The following is a 22,925-nucleotide window of genomic DNA, read 5'->3' as shown; positions in this document are numbered from 1 at the left end:
CAGCTTGTGCCAGAGATCTTGAAAGCCATCCTTGATGGCTACCTCTCTCTCACCACCCCCAGGGTGACAGAGCCTGGCCAGTTCAACCTCCCAAGTCTTTCTAAGTGAGATCTTGACACTCACTCTTCTCCATCACCACAGGAAGTTCCCCAGTCCAGTCACCCTCATCTCCCTCCTTGATGACCACCAACAATTCATAGCTCATCCTCTTGCTGCCAGTCTTGACCCCTTCCACACATTCTCTGTCTTAGTGCGTGAGGCACCTTTCTTAACTGCTGATCTGGTCATGTCAAACCTTTTCAAATTCTACTAGGGCTGTCTGCTGCTCTTAGGATAAAGTCCAGCCTCCAGGATTAGGGACATCAGGCCTCGGCTATCCCCAAATGCATCCTCTGTAGCAGATGCCTCCTCCTGCTGCACCCACCCTCAGTATTCCACATTCTAGACCTCTCTGTGTTCATCAGTTGGCCAACACTTGTACTCTCTCTCTAGTGTGCATGCTCACTCTCTCGCTCTCCCTCTCATGTCCACCACCTCATACCCCACCTTCCCTCTGTCTGGCCGGTACTTGCTCCATCCCCCTCTGCCTGATTCCTCCTTACCTTCAGCTCTCAAGTGAAGGAGAGCAAATTCTACTTTACCTAGGGAGGACATGGATCAAAAGCACACTTAGTGGGTTTGTTATTTTTACTCAATAGCATATGATGGGGATTCATGAAAATTCCCCCAGTGGGCCAACCAATTGGAATTTCACCTCAGAGTAGGGTTTTGGGATAAGTTTACTTGCAAAGAATAGGATGCAGGAAGGTAACTGAGGAAGGTGACAGGTTCATTTGCCTGACTATAGCAATTATTTCACTGTGTATGTGTGTATAACATGTTTTATACCTCAAATATATACAATAAAAATAAATTATAATAAAAATACACGACATTGATCTCTCTATTCCTGTAGACTCATCGTTGTGCGAACGTGGAGTTTGGAATTATGGCCCCAGGTTCAGTACCATGAAGTGATGTGTGCTGAGGACCTGCCTCACAGCTGGTCCTTCCTGCCACAGAGTGGACTCTGAGGCTTAGCTTCATTCACTACAGCCTGTTATGTCAGCTCCTAGCATGGCACACCTGAGTATGAAAGGAAGTGTCTGCTTTGGACATGTGGACAATAAAAAAGAAAAGATGGAAATGGCCCTGGTCCTGCCACTGGCAGCCCAAGCCTGAACCCTGGCTGGAGGGTACACTGGACTCACACTGTCCTGGCATGCTGGCACCCACGCTGATGTGCCCCTAACATGGCAGAGTGTGAATGGCTATTCCTGGAGCCTGGCTGTTGAGGACCTGCTGTGTGCCATGCATGTACAGTGTTGATTTCCCAAAGACCCAGAGACATAACTATCAAACCCCCATCAACAGATAAGGAACCAAGCTGAAAGAGGTCAGGGCGCTGAAGCAGAGGCTGGATTTGGGACTCATACGCAGGTTCTCTGACTCCAAAGCCAAGCCTCTTTAAACTCACAACAACATACTTTGCTTATGTTCCCCTTGCTGAGATGCAGATATTATTCTGTGATGGGATAGTGAGTATGGTCCCGACACCACGTCCACCTGTGTGAGATTCAGGCCCCTGGAAGGGCATAGCCACCCTGAAAAGTTCTAATGCATTCCATAGGAGCTGCCCCAGAGTCCCTTGCCTCACAGCTAACAGTCGAGTTTAGTTTCTAGGGCTCCGCCAGGAGGCGCTTTGCCCTATCACAGAGACACTTGCAGTCTACCCCCGCCATAAATTACGTCTCCATCCTCCCTTTTTTTTACCAGATAAGAAGAATCTAGAGGCAGACAGAGCAGAGGCAGCGTTGTTAGTGGCTGCAACACAGCTGTGGAGTTGATCAGACTCCAAATGTAGTGTGGAAATCAACAGACTGAGGATGGGAATCTGGCTTCTCCTGTTCTTCGGCTCTGTGGGCTGTAAGCCGTGCAGAATCAAAGTGCCTGCTGCCTACATCTCTGCTCCCCTGAAGAGTCTATCCTGACCCAACCCTTGCACACACACACCCTTCAGGTGAGGGTAGGGTGCTCTCCTGTGTGCTTCTAGGGGACTGTGGGTTAACTTCTACCATGGCTCTCCTTACCCCCACCAGTGTGGAGGTCATCTGCCAGAAAGGATACAGCCGAAAGCATCCCCTCGTCCCTAGCATGTCTAGTTAGCACTCAGAACAAGTTTATTCAGTTAATAAAGGAATTTCACCCAGGGTACTTGGTTGGTAATGGCTATGATTGTAGCAGCTCTGTGTGCATTAGAAATGCTCCAGGAGAATCCAGTGAACAGAGGACATCTGTGCAATGAGATTCTCTTCCCTTGGAGTTGGGGAGGAAGGTTGTAACTTTCCTCCATTCCCTAATTCTGGAACTCCTAATAAAAGAGGCTACAATATTATTTATTTGAGACAGAGACTTGCTCTGTCACCTAGGCTGGAGTGCAGTGGCACAATCTCAGCTCACTGCAACCTCCACCTCCTGGTTTCAAGCGATTCTCCTGCCTCAGCCACCCAAGTAGCTGGGATTACAGGTGCGCGCCACTAGGCCTGGCTAATTTTTTTGTATTTTTTATCGAGATGGCATTTCACCATGTTGGCCAGGCTGTTCGCAGTCTTGACCTCAAGTGATCTGCCTGCCTCACCCTCCCAAAGTGCTAGGATTACAAGTGTGAGCCACCAAACCTGGCCAGAATTTTTAAATATGTCTCGGTCAGTATGTTACTCCATCAGGCTCAGCTCTTGCCTCCCAGTAGGACTAAAGTGATGGGTTCACCAAAGTGTCCGAGTACCCCATGGCAAGTGCACGTGGACCTCCCCCAAGATCTGTAGGGAAGGAGGACTGTTGACTGGGTTCTGGCCTCCTAATCAAGTATGTGGTTCTGTGGCCACAACACAGATGTCCACGGCGACAAGGACATGAACACCTGGATGAGCATGTCTGTCAAGTCCGGGTGGGCTGCGTCAGCTGCCCTTGCCTGTCCTAGCTTGTTGCCCAAGCCCTCCTGGTTTTGACTGCTCCTGCCCAGGTCCCACCTTCGCCTGAACTCTGCAGGCTGCACAGATGTGCTTTTGGCATCTGTGGCCCTTCATTGTCCCTTTCCATCTCACTGGCAGAGCAGAAGCATACCTGGCCCAACAGGATCCCGTCCCTATCACCGTGGCACCTCCTGCCTTCTGTGCAGCTTCCTGCTGGCGCGCTGGTGTCCTTGTGGTATGTGCACTGTGTCGGGATGACTCAGCCTCTGACTTTTATTCCCAACTGGTCCCTCTGTCTGGAAGGCCTTCACCACAGATATCTGCCTGACTGACTCCTCCCCCTTCACATCTTTGTGAAAATGTCACCTTTTCAACCCAAGCTACCCTGGTCACTCTGTGTCATAATTAACCTGCAGCCCACCCAGTTCCTCCCCCATTCCCAGTCCCTGTACCACCATCTGGATATTTTTTAACAGAACCCCATCACCTTTGTAAACTAAAAATAAAATTGTAAGCCCCACCCACCAGCCATCTGAATTGACCCTTCCTCTAGGCCGAGGCCATTCCATAGTTAACCTGAAAAACTAGTTCAGGCCATGATGGGAAGGGTGGGTCAGACATGCGTCATTACACCCTTCTCCCTACGGAATTCAGGTACAACTGACCAGCATTTGTGTTATCTTAAGGAAGAGATCTTAAGGCTTTAGCAATAAGATACCAAGTTCAAGCCTGACTAGCATAGCATCACATTACAAATAGGCCCAGAAAGAAGTCAAAGTATTTCACCCAACAATATAGTTCTTTGACACATTTTGAAATAGCCCTACAGAGCCATCACTTGTGAGGAAGTCTACATTCTGTAGAGAATCCCTTTTCCTTTCCAGGTCTTTGTCCTGACCTAGAAGAGAATTAGCAAAGAGTCCAGCACCTTTTGAAGTCTGATAAGAAACATTTACAGCCTATACTCTCTGAAACCTGCTACCTCGGGGCTTCATTGGCATAGGAACCTTGGGCTCCACAATGCCTTATCTTAATCCAGACACTCCCTCCTATGGGTTGGAGGTCTTTAGATAAACTCAAGCAATTGCCAATCTGAAAATCTTGGAATCCACCAATGACCTGAAAGACCCCCTCTGCCCCACCAACCTACAATTGTCCCGCCTCTTCAGACTGAACCAATGTACATTGTACATGCACCGATTGATGTCTTATGTCTCCCCAAAGTGTATAAACCAAAGCTGTACACTGACGACCTTGGAGATGTTTTGTCAGGACCTCCTGAGGTTGTGTCAGGGGCACGTCCTTAACCTTGGCAAAATAAACTTCTTAATTGAGACCTGTCTCAGGTACATTTTGTTCATAACTTCTAACATTTCCTAGATTCCCTTGTGGAGGGTTTGCTGTCTGCCACCTACCACGTCCCCTTCAGGGAACATCAGATTCAGGGCAGGGATTTCTGTTGATTTGGTTCCCTGGTATCCCCACACCTGAAGCAGTGCCTGGCATGTAGAAGACCTTCATAGATATTTGTTGCCTGAAGGAACACATCTGCCTCCCCCACTAGACTGTGAGACCATTCAGGGTCTCGTTCTCCCCCGTGTGACTGAGCCCTCTATGCATCCTTGCATCATAGTGCAAAGAGCCTCACAAAATAACAGAATTAAACCATGCATGTCTTAGAGACGGAGGGGACATTCTGGAGGTAGTTTCTACTTTCTTCAGCCCAACACAGATTTCTCTTGAATGGTCTGTGCCCATTACTCCTACATTCCAGCTTAGAAGGTCTCAGGCCCACACCTTCCCCCAGCCACAGATGGCATCTCCCTGCGTCCCTCCCTTCCCTAGCCCCGAGCCCTGCATTCAGAAGCTCTGTGCGTTTGTGAGGAAGGGGCCGCTCTGTAGATCCTTATCATGTAAAAGTGAAGTTAGGGTTTGGGAAGATGATCCAAACAGCTAGAGTCTCCTGCCATCCCACCAGGGCACAGGGGATCCTGGGTCTGAGGCGTGTGTTCTGGAGAGCTGCAACAGGGACACCGTGTCCAGGTTATTTTCTGGGTGTCAGTGAGGTCTAGCAGGAGACAGACCACATGACTCAGGACCACATGGGCAGGTCCTGTTCATCCCTGAGAAAGGGGGCCCTGTTTTGTGTCTTTCGTCAGAGACACAGAAGAAACCCCTCCCCAAAATCAGATCTCCACAACTGGTGCTGAGGGAGAGTTGTGACTCTCAACAGAGTCACCTGACTGCAACCCCAGGGGTAGCTGTGAAGGACGCTGGCCGTGTAAACTCAGGGGTCTAGATAAGTAAGCCAGGCTGTAAGGGGCTGGAGTGGACAAGTCTGGGACATCCAACTCAAGACAAGCTCTCACTGACTGCACAGGGTGAGACGCAAACATCAGGAAAAGGACACAAACACCTCATGTCTGAAATTTGCTGTGTGACAATGTCTCACATGCTGGAGATGATCTCCCAAAGAGGACAGACATTCCAATCCCTGGAACACGGAACCAAAGACAGACCAGGACTCACATCTCCCACCAGCTCTAAAATGTCCTACCCTGGACACAGACTCTCAAATGCCTCAGGGACCCCATAGGGCGGCTCACAAAGCCCAAGATACCCAAACAGCATAGAAAACCCAGATAAAAACCCAGGAACCAGCAGCTCAGACACCTCAACCCTGGACACACAACACTGAACAGTTCACAGAACTCACACACCTCCGAGAACTCAGTGAAGGAAGACACAGACACTAAACCTGCTTGGAGATGACCGATTCTAAAATCCAGATGCTTGTGCATGTGAGCAACTTCAGAACCTGTTATGTAGGAACCCAATTACCTCACAGACCTCACACCCTGGACCCAGATGCCCACAAAACCATAGTGCTCCCACTCTGAGATGCAGACACAGAAACAGTTGAGGGGACCGGGACAGGGAACACAGAGGCCCTGGGCACAATGTGACCTGCAAGAAACACCTGGGAGACCTCCAACTGTGGGACACACAGCACAGAGTTTACAACCTGAGATACAGCAACTACTCAACATGTCAGCAGCCTCAACTGTTCGGGTGTGGACTCATAACCAGAGAGGACACACTCAGGACGCAGGACCCAAAATGGATCAGACATCTTTTGTGAGTTTGGAATAATCTCGGTGCTCTCAAAACCTAGGATATGGAGCCCAGGGAGCGCTACTGTGTCCCATCCTTGACACAGACCCTCGGGAGAGCTCAAACCCTACTTCCTGAAATACAGAACTGCTCCCACGTCTTGCATTCTACACACAACATCTAAAGCAGATCAGACACCTCACACGCTGGGAGAAAACCCTAACAAGCCCAGAGGACTGTCACCCTGGACACAAGCCCTCCACAGCTCAGAGACCTGCCGACCTGGGACACTGCCCTCCAAATTGGTCAGAGACCTCAGAATCTGGACACAGAGCCTGAAAGAGCTCAGCAGAATGACATCTTGCAATGGAGACACCTAAAAAGTCACTTGGTACAGGACACGTGTCAGATGCAGTCACAGCAAGAGATCACCCACCCTCTTGAGGCAGACACAGAGACAGAGGGAAACAGAAACAGAGTCAAAGGTAGTAATGGGGTGGGGAAAGGAATGAGGATTACGGAGAGCATTTCTGGGCAGCTTCTGTCCTTACAGAGTTGGTCTTGATCTCAGGAACCGGGCCCAGGCAGCCGAGTAACCTGTTGTTTTCCAGGTGAAGGGAGACCCCAGGTTCTGCCCTCAGAGGCTGTTTCTGGGACTAGACCACACCCAGGAGGGCCGGAGCTGGCCTGCACAACCAGTGGAGCCCTTTCCCCATCAAAACGGGGGTCCATTCTAGGTTTGGAGGGTTCATGCCATCATGGAGTGGAACCCTGTGCCCCTAAGGCCTCAGCTGCCCTTCTGCTGGGGGGGCTACTGTCACAGTGTGGGGAAGGGGTGCCTGTGCCCCGATGGAATAAGAGCATGGGTCTGTGCTGCTTATGACAGTGCTGGAAGCCTCCCCCAGCCCTGGGATTGCTTGTCCACATCCTCTTCATCTGCCCTGAACAACTGCTTTAGCCTCCTGGGCAAGTGCACTCAGGTGGCACAGCAGACACCTGGCTTCCCTGTGCTCTGTGTGGCCTTGAACAGAGGGACACCTGCAGATCCTTTGCAAGGGAGTGAAGCAGAGGCAGCTGAAGTGGATGGAGGCTGAAGCAGCTGGCCGTGCTGTGCTGAGGCTCTGTGGCACAGACCAAGAGCTGACACTCAGGGGCGCTGCTGTCCCCAGCCAATCAACCTCCCTATGTCGCGAGGGCCCCATCCCCCTCCTCTCAATGCCTGATTCTGCTTTATAGGAGATGGGATATGAGGGCATCCATGCTGGCTGCAGGGCTTTGTGCAAAGGGAAGAATAGACACCTCCCTGCCCCATCTCCTCTACACGAGCCCTAAGGCAGAGCTATTTGCTCATGAGTGAAAACAGGCTGTGGAATTCGGGTACTGAGGTTCAAGTGGGCCTGGCCAGTGGGCCTGAGGCTCCTGGGGACACACTCAGTGGCCATCTCTGATTCCCTGGTGGACATGCACTGCCGCAGAACCACAGGAGCCCAGTGTTGCATCTCCAGCATTTCCTCCAGCGCTCTGAACACAGTCCTGGCTTAATCAATGCCTGGGGGGATGCTCTCTGACTGAAGAACCCAGCTCCTTAGCTATGCTCACCCAAACAGCTGTCCCTGCTTAATGCCTAAAATCCCATATTTAAGCTGGGCACAATGGCTCAGTCCTGTAATCCCAGCTTTTTGGAGGCTGAAGTGGGAGGATCAGTGGAGGTCAAGAGTTGGAGACCACTCTGGGCAACACTGCAAGACCCTCTCTCTATAAAAAAATTCAAAATTAGCTGGGAGCACCTGGAGTCCCTGGTACTCAGGAGGCTGAGGTGGGAGGAAGGTTTGGGCCCAGGAGGTTGAGGCTGCAGTGAGCCTTGATCGCACCACTGCACTCCAACCAGGGTGACAGAGTAAGACCCTGTCTCAAAAAAAATTCTTTTAAATTAAATCCCATATTTACTTATTTACAAAAGATTGAAAAGATTTGCAAACTATTCATTAGACAGGGTATTAATATCCACAATATACAAAGAAGTCGAACATCTCAACAGCAAAAAATACCATCTAAGTTCAAATAGGGAAATGATCTGAATAGACATTTCTCAAAGGAAGTCATACAAATGGCCAAGAAATGTATAAAAAAAATCTTAACGTCACTAGTCATCAGGGAAACGCAAATCAAAACCACAGTGAGAGCTGGCTGAGATGGAGCAGGCCTGTAGTCCCAGCTACTTAGGAAGCCAAAGGAGGAGGAATGCTTGAGCTCAGGACTTCAAGACCAGTCTGGGCAACATAGTGAGGTCCTGTCTCCAGAAAATAAAAGAAATAAATGCTGGCAAGGATGCAGAGAAAAGGGACCTGTCATACCCTATTGGTGAGAATTCAAACTAGTAGAAACACCGGGGAGAACAGAAGGGAGGTTCCTCCAAAAACTACAATAGAACCAACCACCATATGATCCAACAATCCCACTACTGGGCATTTATTCAAAAGGAAGGATATCAGCCATGTCAGAGAGACATCTGCACTCCCACACTGATTACAGCACTATGCACAATAGCCACGCTATGGAATCAGCCTAGATGAATGGATGAAAAAAATGTGGTACATGTACACATTGGAATACTTTTCAGCCCTAAAAAAGAACAAAATTCTGTCATTCTTGGCAATCCTGGGTGGAAGTGGAGGGCTTTATGTTAAGTGAAATAAGCCAGGAACAGAAACTTAAATGCCACACATTGTCACTCATATTTGGAAGGTAAAAAATGCTGGTCTCATAGAAATAAAAAGTAGAACAGAGGATACTAGAGGCTGGAAAGGGTAACCAGTGGCAGGGATAGGGAGAGATTTATTAAAAAATACAAAATTAGGCTGGGTGGGGTGGCTCACGCCTGTAATCCCAGCACTTTGGGAGGCCAAGGTACGTGGATCACTTGAGGTCAGGAGTTCGAAACTAGCCTGTCCAACATGGGGAAACCCCATCTCTACTAAAAATACAAAATTAGCCAGGCATGGTGATGCATGCCTGTAATCCCAGCTACTCGGGAGGCTGAGGCAAGAGAATCACTTGAACCTGGGAGGCGGAGGTTGTAGTGAGCCAAGAAGATGCCACTGCACTCCAGCCTGGGTAACAAGAGCAAAACTGCATCTCAAAAAAAGAAATACAAAATTACAGCTTGATAGGAGAAGTTATAGTGTTCCATAGCATTGTAGGATGACTATAATTAACAATAATATATAGACCGGGCATGGTGGCTCACACTTGTAATCCCAGCACTTTGGGAGACTAAGGCGGGTGGATCACCTTAAGTGAGGAGGTTGAGAGACCAGCAGGGCCAACATGGCGAAACCTTGTCTCTACTAAATATACAAAAATTAGCAACACATGGTAGTGGCTGCCTGTAATCCCTGTAACCTGGGACTCTGAGGCAGGAGAATTGCTTGAGCCCAGGAAGTAAAGATTGCAGTGAGCTGAGATCGTGCCACTGCACTCCAGCCTGGGTGACAGAGCAAGACTCTGTCTTGAAATAATAAAAAAATAATATATAGTTTGAAATAGCTAGGAAGACATTGAATATTCCTAGCACAAAGAAATGATGAATGTTTGAGACAATCCATATGCTAATTACTCTGCTTTGATCACTATACATTTTATGTATGAAAATATCACTACTTGCCCCCTATATATGTACAATTCTTATGCCCATTCATAAAATAAAGAAGAAATACAATTGATTTTTGCATACTGGTATCTTGTACCCTGAATCTGAAATACCGTGTTATATTGAAAATAACCACAGCAACATCACAACTAAAGGCCAGTTCAGCTACTGAGAAGATTGATTCAAACCCCAACACCAGTGCCCTGGCAGAAAAAGAAAAGAAGATACACTACATGCAGAGGAAAAAATTTAAAGTTATCCATCAGACTTTTCATCAGAATCTATGCAACCCAGAACTTTGTAGTCAGCACTTTTTTTTTCTTTGAGACAGAGTCTCACTCTGAAGCCAGGGCTGGAGTGCAGTGGTGCAATCTTGGCTCACTGCAACCTCCGCCTCCCAGATTGAAGTGATTCTCCTGCCTCAGCCTCCCGATTTGCTGGGATTACAGAAGCCTGCTACTACGCCCAGCTAATTTTTTGCATTTTTAGTAGAGACAGGATTTCACCATGTTGGCCAGGCTGATCTTGAACTCCTGACCTTACAGCACAATTTTTTTTAAATGAAGGTGACATAAACACGTTTACACAAACAGGCAAATAAACAAAAATAGGGAGAAAAATCATTGTCAACAGATTTGTCCTACAAAACATGTTAAAGGAAGTTCTTGGCTCAGAAGGAAAACAGAAAGAACTTTGGATGTACACACAGAACTTAACAGTGCTGAACATGGAACAAGATTTTTTTTTTTTTTTCGAGACAGAGTCTCGCTCCGATTCCCAGGCTGCAGTGCAGTGGCACAATCTTGGTTCACTGCAACCTCAGCTACCCAGGATCAAGGGATTCTTGTGCTTCAGCCTCCCAAGTAGCTGGGACTACAGGTACACACCACCATATCCAGCTAATTTTTATGTATTTTAGTAGAGGCAGGGTTTCACCATGTTGCCCAGGCTGGTCATGAACTCCTGAGCTCAGGCAATCTGCCTGCCTTAGCCTCCCAAAGTGCTGGGGTTACAGTTGTGAGCCACTGCACCAGGCCGATTTTTGAAACAATTTTTTAAGTTTCTTTTTTATAGAGAAAATGTCTCCCTGTGTTTCACAGGCTCCCAGGCTTCTGTCAAACACCTGGGCTCAAGCAATCCTCCTGCCTCAGCCTCCTGAAGTGCTGGGATTACAGGCGTGAGGCACCATGCTGAGCCAAGATTTTTTCCTTGTAGCTAATCTCTTTAAAAGAAAATTGACTATCAAATAGTAACAGGGATTCTGACACAGGTAGAAATATAATGTGAGACAACAATAGCAGAAAGGTGGGGAGAAAGGAAATGGAAGTACACAGCTGTAAGAGTCTTACAGTGTCCATGTAGTGGTAGGATATTACTGGAAGTCTGGAAGGAATTTTTGCATTTTAAGTGTGGGATCAGTAGATAGACCATTATCTTACAATTTGACATAAACTCCATGAGGGCGGGGATGTGTCTTTTTTTGTCATATGCCCCACTCAGCACAGTACCCAGGAGATAGCTGGGGTTTGGTAAATGACTGTTCAACAAATGAAGTCTTTTTTTTTTTTTTTTGAGACAGGTTCTCACTATGTGGCCCAGGCCGGAGTGAAGTGGCCTGATCATGGCTCACTGCAACGTCCGCCTCCTGGGCAGAGGAAAGTGGCTTTATTTCAGAGAAACAGCAAGGTGATGGACTAACACCCTGTGGAACCATCTTAAGGGGCATGAATCCCAAGCTTCTTTTTACACTGGGAAAGGGAGAATCAGGAGAGGGTGAGTTCAGGAGGATAATGGTGAGCACAGACATGTAGGTGTCAACAGGAGCCCAAGGAGGTTGCAAAACGTCTTTGTCCTTGGTGAGGTCACAGTGCTCCCACAAACCTTTCACACAACATTGCTGCTTGTGTGTACATCTCCTCAGGCTGGGTTCTGAAACGGACTATTATCATCCTTGCTTTGAAGTTAAACCCTACACTAAATTCCTCCCATAGTTAGCTTGGCCTACGTGTGGGAATGAGCAAAGGCAGTTAGCCCCTCAGGTAAGAAGCAAGACAGAGCCAGCCCTGGTGGATTTCTCTCACTGTTACAGGTGCGCCCTCCCTCTCTGTTAAACAAACACACAGGCCCACACAAACACCCGTTCCCCTGGCACCGATTCAGATCAGTGGGCAGCTTCTGGGCAGCCCCCCTGACCTGCATTAGGAGGCTGAAGGGCACTGGAACTTTAGCTCAAGGGCGGCCTTGAAGCTTCCTGAAGGTGCCACGGCATGACGCACAGCCAAGCCCAAGAGCTTTCTGGGTCTATGGGTGGTAAGGGCCGGGGACCTTTATACCTTTATGCAGGCAGTGCCCCCTTGTCACAGCTTCTGGTGAATCTTCAGAATGCTCATCACTAGGTGCAGTCATTCCCTCACACACCTCAGGCCAGGGGGGCTTCTCAGCACAGTAATGGAGCACTCCCTCGTCTTAGCAGGAAAACAAACCTAGGAAACAGAAGCTTAACCACTTGTGCACTAGTAATGTCATAGATCACACTGGCTTTCACTCCCCCAGGTCTTTCCGGGACCGACCCAACCCAGCCCTGATCATCACAAACTAATGATCACAACAACCTATATGTGCCTCTCACTTTGTACTGTTGGTGTCATGGGGGGAGTGTTGAGTCTAACTATTGCACTGTGTGTTTTCTCTGTTTCCCTGATCTCAATCTGTAGGGTTCCGGATACCAAGACAGGTGCCCCAGGCCACTCTCGGAAGTGATGATGCTGCAGGTGGGCCGGGCCTTGACCTCAGCACAGCTCGCCAGCAGCAGCGCCTTGCAAGGGCCATGTGCTGCCCAATTGTGCCGCTGGAGCGGAAGGAGAGGAAAGGTCTAAGGAGACTTCATAAAGATCTCCATCTCGATAGCACAGCAGCCTCCTCTTACGGACATGCGGGTGTTTTGGGTTATTCTGACATGTACCGACAGTGGCATTTCTCAGGATGCCTGGGGTCTTCAGCTAACCTCCCATCCGGACCACTCTGCCTCCCTCACTGCCCTCTCTACCCTACCTCAAACCTTTCTTCTGTTTTAAATGCTGCCCCTGGGGTCTCTGACTGGTTTTCCTTCTGATAAGGACAGCAAAACGCCTTTTACCCCTAATCCTCAAGATACCTAAGAGAATGAGCCTTCAGAACAACTATTTTAAAAATTATTATAGAAACAGTGGCGGTATAATAGTAAAGAAGAAAATGCAAGTAAAAGAGTGATAGCAATGTTATTTCAAAATGATTGAGAGTTTCTCACTTAGACAATGACACTTCATATGTGATGCATTCCCTTCCAGGCTTTTTTCTATGCATTTCTTTAAATTATGTGATTGGAGAATAAGTAGGGTGTTTATAATACTGCATCTGTTGTTTTGTTTAATATTACACCAAAGCTCTTTCCCATAATGACAGTGACAGGGATGTTGCTGCTAACATCCATGGTAGCAAACACATACAGAAAGCTTGATATGCACCAGAGGCCATCTTTGTGCTTTCCTGGTAATGACGCGCCACCCCATATTATCAAACGCACTCAAGAGGCCTCACGTTCAATCCACACGCAGATAATGTCATCTCATGAATGCTGCTGGACGCTTTCACCTGTCTTCTGACCTGGACGACCATTCCACACTGCAGTGCATTCTAGAGTGTCAGGGTCGGACTGCGCATGTCTATATGCCCCTCTCCAGCCTGGGTACTAATTTGACTCTGCCCTTGCTGGTGACGTGACTTTGGGCAATTTCTTTAGTCTCTTAACCTATGTCTCACAGTTCCTTTTCTGTCATAAGGGACAGTAACATTAATAACACACACCTGACAGTGTTGCTATGAGCACTAAATGACTTATTAGATATACACACATATAATTTAAAAATATAGTCATGTATATATAGCTTAATATGTATATACATACGTCAATGAAGAGAAAGAGAGAGAGAGAGAGAGAGAGAGAGAGAGAGAGGGCAGAGTGCACTAAAAACATCTGGCCTACAGCAAGTATCCAGAAGTGTGAGCTTTTATTCTCACATCTCTGAACTTCTGCTTTCTGCTCTTCCCCGTTATTCCTCGCCCCTGTCTGCCCCAGACCCCACTCCCTGCTCCCACACACCTTCACCTGCCTTCCACACTCCACTCTCTTTCCCCGTTGCCCATTTCCTCTCACTCTGGATCTCAATAAATTGATACCATCTTCTCATGATGTAGCTCAGAAAATATTAGTACCATCAGTCTTTCATTAGATCAAAAATGAATTCACTTTTTTGAGACAGGGTCTCACTCCCACTGCCCAGGTTAGAGTCTAGTGGTGCATTCATTTCTCACTGCAGCCTTGACTTCCTGGGCTCAAGTAATCCTCCCACCTCAGACTCCTGAGTAGCTGGGAATACAGGCATGAGCCACCATGCCCAGCTTACTTTTTTATTCTTGCAGAGACAAGGTATCACCATGTTGCCCAGGCTGGTCTCAAACCCCTGGGTTCAGGCAATCTTGCTTTGGCCACCCAAGATTCTGGGATTACAGGCGTGAGCCATCATGCCTAGCCAACAACGAATATTAATGGTAGAAGTAATCAACACAAGATACAACAGACGAGGTGAATAGTATACAAAAAATAAAATGCCACTAATGAAAATTAACTGCTAACAGCTTTGTATCTCCATCGGATTCACATCTTCACAATTTGATGGAGGAGAGTTGGACTTAATAGAACTAATAGCAATAGAACAATCTATACGATAATAATTTTTGGCCTTTAAACTTCACTCTTTAAAATGTTTCTAAAAATTTATATGCATTTGTGCTATGATTATCCAATGCCCACTTACTTGTCCAAGCATTATACAAGTCACAGGGAGAGGTCACTAGAGTTCTAATTTCCTAGAGGAATTTCTATTCAAATTTTCCATACAAGCTCATGAGGATGAAACCCCACCACTCCATTTAGGCTCCACAGTATCCCGTAGGGAGAGCTGAATATTCATTACGCTAATAAAATATGCCTTCCCCCCGCCCCACAGACTCAGACCTTGAGTCCCTGAAGAGCTGAAGAGACAATCTACACATCATCCAAGGGGTCAAAGGTAGACTTGACATTTGTCTCTCCAGAACATGCTCCAGGGAAACGAGGGATCGGCAACAAAAACAGCTTAGAATTGACTGGAAACTTACCATATGCCAGGGACTGTCCAGACAACTGTACATGTCTTCACACAGTCAGTGCTCTAAACTGCCCCAAGAAGTAGATGACGTTACTGGTAGTATTTCCATGGTACTAATGGAGAAAGAAGGCACAGAGATGTTAAGGAACTTTCTCAGCATCACCCAGCAGTGAGTGGTGGAGCCAAGGGCCACGGGCATCATGAAAACTCTACTGTGCTGCATATTTGTGCAATCAAGGCTAAGATCCAAAGACTACTGCAAAATATTTAGAATTTTACAGCATGGGACTTCACAGGCAATAGACATTTGATTTCTTCACAAATCTTTAAGAGATGGAGACTTGAAAGGATTGGTCTGGGTATCGTTCGGAGACAGTGTCCTAAGAGCGTCATTAGAATAACAGGCAGCATGTCAGTGTCGGTCTCCTCACCTGAAGGTCTTGGGTTTGTACATCAGAGAACACATGAAACCTGTCCCTGCTATACCTTCACAAAGGAGAAAGAAGCTGTGTAACTGGGAAAGGAGACTATTCCCCTGCTCTAGTATTGCTCAGACATGTTTCCATGAAAGTTAGAACTTAGGATCTTAAAAGTGCAGATTCCAAGGCCGGGCACGGTGGCTCAAGCCTGTAATCCCAGCACTTCCGGAGGCCGAGGCGGGCAGATCTTCTGTAGTTGGGAGTTCGACACCAGCCTGACCAACATCGAGAAACCCCATCACTTCCAAAAATACAAAATTAGCTGGGCGTGGTGGCATGTGCCTGTATTCCCAGCTACCTGGGAAGCTGAGGCAAGAGAATTGCTTGAACCCGGGAGGCAGAGGTTGCAGTGAGCTGAGATCATGCCAATGCACTCCATCCTGGGCACAGAGCAAAACTCTGTCTCCAAAAAAAAAAAAGTGCAGACTCCAGGAATCACACCCAGTGAATCTCATGTAGTGTGGCCACAACGGTGTCCTAGGATCTGGATATTTGCTGCTCAGCCTAAGGAACTTTCAGAAAGCTTCTTAAATCCCTTTGGTAGCAAGGCTATCTTTCTCTTCCCAGGACACACATGAGGTTGAGAAGAGTGACCTTAGAGCATACAGGAACACAGGACATGATGAACTCAGTGTGAGACTCACCATAAAGGTAGGGCAGAGGGACCTTTGAGAAGGCCTCACAACTCTGTCTGGCCTTTCTCCTTGAAGGCCTCTGTTTATCTCGAATCTCTTCTCTTCATGGGCAGAGAATGAAGGGGTGCCAGGAAGTGACCTTTTAGATCCCAAAATGGCATGGAGTCCTCTCAGGGACCATTGAACACACAGGACGGGAGGAGACGCAAGCTACTGTCCCCCTCCCACCAGCCTTGGTTTCTTTCTTGCACTGTCATTTCCTTGCATGGGAGCCTAGAGCAATGACAGGACTTAGGGCCAATGTCTTCCCTTCACTAACAGACACCTGCCCCTCACCTGAGGAGTTCGACTCCCTTCTCCTCCCTTCAGCTGTCCTTCTTCTCCCACAGCAGACAGCTGTCCCTGGCAGTCTGACAACCTAACCTGGCCCCTTCCTCCCGTGTCCCAGCCTGGAGAGGGCTGTGCTCGCCAAGGAGGACATCAGTCCCAGGATCCCAGAGCCATGACCACCACAGAACCATCCTGAGCATCAGTGTCCTATGGCAGTGGCTGCCCTTTGACATGAAGCTTCACCACCCACCACGGCTGGCCTTGAAACATTTTCTTATCACAGAAAGTTAACACAGAGGAACAAGGTTCCCACAACCCCTCCTGGGGAACATTGTGTCCTTCCCCATGTTACCGCGCTGTTTCCTCTGTACAGACTGCAACATTCCTATCCTTTTGACGTCATTAAGAAGTTCTAGGATACTTCTTTTAAATCCTAAACTTGTGGTTTATAGTCAGAATATCATCACCCACTTTGGGGCATTTTGGAAATTTCCAAGGGCAGCTTTGGATGTTCAAATAACTAGAAGCGGCTCCTGGCATTTGTGGGGTGAAGGTTACAGGGAGGAAAACATCTTTTTCCAGAGTCTTAAGTAAACTGGATTTTTTTCCATACACATCACTTCCCTGTGAACTGAGGGAGGACTGTGTGTTGCTTCACCTGGAAATTTAGAAAGATTTATTGATTGCTTTAGAAATCACATCACTTGCAGGGCATTCCATTCTTGGATTCCACTCTGACACAACATACCAGTATCAGTTTGCTTTGTAGCTCTGCATGCCTAGGGGAAACAGTAAGGGGAGTCCAACTTACCTACCGAAGGGGTCATTTCCAGGATAAGCTGTTTGTTGTTGGGGAAATCAAGCGGGAGATGCTGGTAGTGTGATCTCTCATGAGTTGGTGAACACACTGGCTATGCCCGTTGCTGTTACTGCACTGAAGTTCTCTTTGCAGGTGTATCTCCCTCACCAGGCTCCGTGATCTCTCCTGGAAGGTTGGAAACACACCCAGTAGATCCCTGTGTCCTCAAGATGGGATAGGTGACCTCACAGGCAGAAGGAGGGCAGGGAACACTTGTGGAATTGTAGTGATCTCTACATGGTTGGATGACCAAACGCTGAGTCACAGTGATGAGCCCCATGGATGGCAGTCTGCAGAGGGTGGGAGGGGAACGCCACAGGTCTCTGCCTTAGGAGCCATGCAGCAGAGTGAGAGCAACCTGCAGTACTGATCTCAGTTATGCCCTCTAAGGGTCCCGGATGTAGGCAGCCTATTGGTTAGGGTTCTTCTGTGTGTGGGTGTGTGGAGACAGAGAGACAGAGACAGAGACAAAGAGAGCATTTACTGGCTCATATAACTGTGGAGGCTGGCAAGTCTAAATTGTACAGAGCAGAATGTCAGGCTGGAGACTGAGGGAAGAGGTGATGTAGCTCAAATCCAAGGCATTCTGGAAGCAGAATTTCTTTCTTCAGGGGGGATGGGAGTCTTTTTTTTCTTTAAGTCTTTCAAGTGATTGAATGAGGCCCAGCCACATCATGGAGTGTAATTTGTATTACTCAGTCTACTGATTTTAATATTAGTCTCATCTTAAAAAACGCCTCCATAGAGATACCTAATCTGGTGTTAGAACAAATACACGTGTACTGTGGCCTAGTCAAGTTGGCACATCAAGTTTACCATCACGGCCAACTAATACAAATCCCTGTAACCATGAAGGTCTATCTTAGAAAGGCAAGTGAGTTCCTAACTAAGATTGCTGAGCCTCCATTTCAGGCTCAGCACCAATCTGGCCAGGAAGCTGAAGCTGATGTGAATGCCTTCCAGGGATGAGGCAGCGTCAGGACAGTCAGGGCCCACATGAAAATACAATCCCAGAAGGCACACATAGTACCCCTGGATACCAAGACTTTACCCTTGTTAGGGCACCCCTAGCAGGACATAGGCAGGAGCTGGCAAAGGCCCCCAATGTGCCATCCCACAGTGGGACCTTTCCCTCTAGGGTTCCTCGTCCAGTCCAAACAACTCATTTGTGTCCTTGGTTTCAGAGGGACTGACAGAAGGCAGGCAGTCCAGGTTCTGTTAACCATTGATACCAGTTCCTCCTCTTCACAAGCATGAATGACATTTGTAGACGTTCTGCATGGGATGTTCAGTAGCTGGGTTGACCCTGCTGACCCCTAGTTGTAGCTCTGTCAGGTGCAATTGTGCACTCAGCAGTCAGTATGATTTCCACATACAGCAATTTGGGAAGGCTGAATAGGGAGCATTTTTTCAGGAAAAGCGGAAGGTTTTCAGGAACCATTTTGAAAAACAGAGATCACCATGTCCCCACTCTCTCTGGCTGTACCCTTTCCAGGTGTCAGGTTTTGTGTTTTTTTAATTGTTAAAAAATCAGTGTGTACCATTCTGTAATCAAAACTTTCCATTTCTTGCAAATCAAAACTATGATGAGATTTTCATCTCGCCCCAGTTAAAATGGCTTATATCCAAAAGACAGGCAATAACAAATGCTGGTGAGGATGTGGAGAAGGGAACCCTCATATACTCTTAGGGGGAATGCTAGTTAGTACAACCATTATGGAGAACAGTTTGGAAGTTCCTTTAAAAACTAAACATAGAGTTACCGTATGATCCAGCAATCCCGCTGCTGGGTATATACTCAAAAGAAAGGAAATCAGTATATAGAAGAGATATCTGCACTCCCATGTTTGTTGCAGCTCTGTTCACAGTAGCCAAGATATGGAAGCAACCTAAGTGTCCATTAAAGAAAATGTGATACTACTATTTAGCCATAAAAAAGAATGAGATCCAGTCATTTACAACAACATAAATGGAACTGGAGGTCATTATGTTAAGTGAAATAAGCCAGGCACAGAAAGACAAACATCACATGTTCTCACTTATTTGTGGGGTGTAAAAACTAAAACAATTGAACTCATAGATATAGAGAGTAGAAAGATGGTTACCAGAGGCTGGGAAGGGTAGTGCGGAGTGGTGGGGAAGTGAGGATGGTTAATGGGTATAAAAAACAGAATGAATATAACCAACTATTTGATAGCACAACAGGGTGATTATAGCCAATAATAACTTAATTGTACGTTTTGAAATAAAAGAGTATAATTGGATTGTAACACAAAAGATAAATGCTTAAGGGGATATGTGTGATTATTACATATTACATGCCTGTACCAAAATATTTCATGTACTCCATAAATATATACACCTACTATGTAGTACCCACAAAAATTAGAAATAAAATATAATTTGCAACTAAAATTCCAGGTGATTTCAAACATACATGGAAAATAGAGAATGAGAGAAGAAGGATGGTAAAGTATTCTGAAATTTCATTTTGTTTGAAAGAATGGAATTTTATAAATATTAATTCACAAATCTGATAATAATTATTGGCATATATACGTATGTTTATTTAAAATATGTATTTGTCTTTAACACTAGTAGGACATAAATCACATCAGTATCTTTCTTTTTTTTTTTTTTGAGACGGAGTCTTACTCTGTTGCACAGGCTGGAGCGTGGTGGCGCGATCTTGGCTCACTGTAACCTCCACCTCTGGGTTCAGCCAATTCTCCTGCCTCAGCCTCCCAGGTAGCTGGAACTACAGGCGCCACTACCACACCCAGCTAATTTTTTGTATTTTTAGTAGAGGCAGGATTTCACCATGCTAGCCAGGATGGTCTCGAACTCCTGACCTTGGGATACGCCTGCCTCAGCCTCCCAAAGTGCTGGGATTATAGGCATGAGCTACTGTGCCCAGCCAGTATCTTTCAAACCAATAGAAGAGGGTAAAAGAAAATTAAGCTCCATCAATGTAGCAACAGTTAAGAGAAGAAATATGAAATATTTTTTTAAATGTAGTAAATGGGAAATATAAGCCCAATGTACCAGTGACTTTATAGATGTGAATTGCTTAACTTCATTTGTTAAAAGACAGAAATGATCAGATTCTGTGTTAAAATCCAGACATATGTTCATAAAATAAGACATCCTTAAAGTACTTAAGGTAAATGGATGGAAAGAGATAGAGCCATACTAATGTCAAATATAGTAGAATTCATAGTAGCGATATTAAATAGAATTTAAAACACTATTTCATATATATATATATATATATATATATATTTTTTTTTTTTTTAATGGAGTTTCGCTCATTACCCAGGCTGGAGTGCAATGGTGTGATCTCGGCTCACCGCAACCTCCCCCTCATGGGTTCAAGCAATTCTCCTGCCTCAGCCTCCTGAGTAGCTGGGATTACAGGCACGCACCACTGTGCCCAGCTATTTTTTTGTATTTTTAGTAGAGACGGGGTTTCACCATGTTGACCAGGATGGTCTCGATTTCTTGACCTTGTGATCCACCCGCCTCGGCCTCCCGAAGTGCTGGGATTACAGGCGTGAGCCACTGCGCCTGGCCACTATTTCATATTTATAAAAGTTTCGATAAACCAACAATATGTTCATAGTGATTAGCTCTAGCATATCCATATAACTGTGTAAGAATATTATTACCAAAAAACCTATTAGCTAATCTGACTTACTAATTAATATAGGTGCAAAAATCTTACATAAATATTACTTAGTTATTCATTTGACAGTGTAGCAAATGAATCACACACTAAAATCAGATGTTAGAAGCACAGGCTGGTGTAACATTAGAAAGTGAATTAATGGGTAAGCACAGTGGATCATGCCTATAATCCTAGCACTTTGGGAGGCCAAGACAGGAGGACTGCTTGAGACAAGAGTTCAAGACCAAGCTGGCCAAATAGCAAGACCCCATCTCAAAAAACAAATAAATGAAATTTTTAAAAACTTACAAATATATTTAGAAAAAGTCAGGCTGGGTATGGTGGCTCATGATTGTAATCTCAGCACTTTGGAAGGTCGAGGTGGGTGGATCACTTGAGGTCAGGAGTTCAAGACTAGCCTGGCCAACATGGTGAAACCCCATCTCTACTAAAAATAAAAAAATTAGCTGGGCATGGTGGTGGGCACCTGTAATCCAGCTACTCCGGAGGCTGAGGCAGGAGAATCGCTTGAACCTGGGAGGTGGAGGTTACAGTGAGCCAAGATCGCGCCACTGCACTCCAGCCAGGGTGACAGAGATTCCATCTCAAAAATAAATAAATAATTTTTAAAAAAGAAAGTAAATTAATGTAAGTAATGATATATTAATGAGTTTAAAAAATAATCTCAATAGATATTATAAAGATACTTGATGAAATTCAATATATACTTGGAATAAAATCAAATATCTCTTTTTTTAAAAAAAACCTTTCCATTTCTTTAATTATCCTCTACCATCCTCTAGAGCTTTTCTCTGAAATAATCATATGCAAGAGGGACAAAAGAATTTTCAGAGAAAAAAATTTTAATAAATCAACCAAAATACACATCATGTTCAGAAACTAATCAGGATGAAATTCCAGATTTAAAAACAAATTTAAATAGGTTTGCATAACTTCTTATCCCTTTTGTCTCTATCATTTATCTAGTGAGCAGCCTGGAAAAGCTCAATGCTTTACTGGTGACAGCTGTATTAAATGGTCAAAGTGCCTTACCGAGGTGTGTGTACCAGGGAAACAGAGCCAGGTTATTAGTCCTCTGTTGTGTAGGGGCCAAGGGCCTTGGCCCTTTAAAGGTTCACTGGAAATGACTAACATAAAGGCAGATTAATAGGAGAAAAGGCATACAAACTTACTTAACATGTATACATGGGAGCCTTCAGAATTAAGATCCAAAGATAGAGAGGCCATTGTCCATTTTCATGTTTAGGTTCACCAAAGTATGGACAGCCATGAAGAAATATGATTGAACAAAAAGAGTAGGAGCTAATGCAAATAGACTGAGTGGGGAAACCCAGCAAGGCCCGTCTGTCTGGACTCTTCTAGGCCTTTCTGAGCAGCATTCCTTCCTTCTGAGTGTGGGACAGAACCCTCTCCAGAATCGAATGGGGGTCTTACAACCTACAGTCAAACAAGGTAGGTCATATCATTTCTTTATGGCCCACTTTTTTTTTAATTTCCCACTGGCAATATGATACAGCCCACTTTTACATAGAAAGGCAGAGGGAAAATTAGTCATATTTTCAAGTTTGACAACTAGCTTTGGGGAAAAGGAATTCTGGTTTCTATGGCCTGCCTTGGGGAAGAGGGATCCTAGTTTCTATGGCTAGCTTCGGGAGAAAATGGGACTGAGAGACAGGAGGGCAGGAGAAGGTCAAAGAAAAACTTTTTCTTCTGAGGGTGCCTCCATTTTGGAGTACTGTTTTCTGAGCACAAGTTTACACTTACAAATTGTAATTAGTCTAGAAGGTGGAACCCAGCTGGGCACAGTGGCTCATGCCTGTAAGCCCTGCACTTAGGGAGGCCAAGTCAGGAGGACTGATTGAGCCCAGGAATTTGAGACCAGCCTAAACAACATAGGGAGACTCCGCCTCTATAAAAAGACAAGAAAATTAGCCTGGCATCCTGGCAAACGCCTGTGGTCTCAGGTACTCGTGA

The 22,925-nt window shown here is 46.0% G+C and overlaps 1 protein-coding gene across 6 annotated transcripts in view; it reads right to left on the bottom strand.

Moving 5' to 3' along the window:
* LOC105734474 (protein FAM156A/FAM156B) overlaps positions 1 to 22,925 on the bottom strand; it is a 50,281-nt gene that overhangs the window by 13,525 nt on the left and 13,831 nt on the right. For 2 of the 6 annotated variants that reach the window (XM_064364337.1, XM_064364335.1), the window contains 2 exons: positions 17,216 to 17,389; positions 14,971 to 15,073 (listed from right to left, as the gene is read on the bottom strand). The exons of 2 other annotated variants lie outside the window; for them this stretch is intronic. The gene's annotated coding sequence lies outside the window, so the exon portion shown is untranslated. The remainder of the gene's footprint in view (positions 1 to 14,970; positions 15,074 to 17,215; positions 17,390 to 22,925) is intronic. 2 more of the 6 variants (XM_064364336.1, XM_064364338.1) reach the window with 2 other exon arrangements.

This window comes from Aotus nancymaae, unplaced genomic scaffold (genome assembly GCF_030222135.1).
Source record: "Aotus nancymaae isolate 86718 unplaced genomic scaffold, 86718_ANA_hifiasm-v0.15.2.pri h1tg000058l, whole genome shotgun sequence".
Classification (NCBI taxonomy): Eukaryota; Metazoa; Chordata; class Mammalia; order Primates; family Aotidae; genus Aotus; species Aotus nancymaae.
The sequence above is the reverse complement of the archived record's forward strand: the minus strand, read 5'-3'. Positions and strand labels throughout refer to the sequence as shown.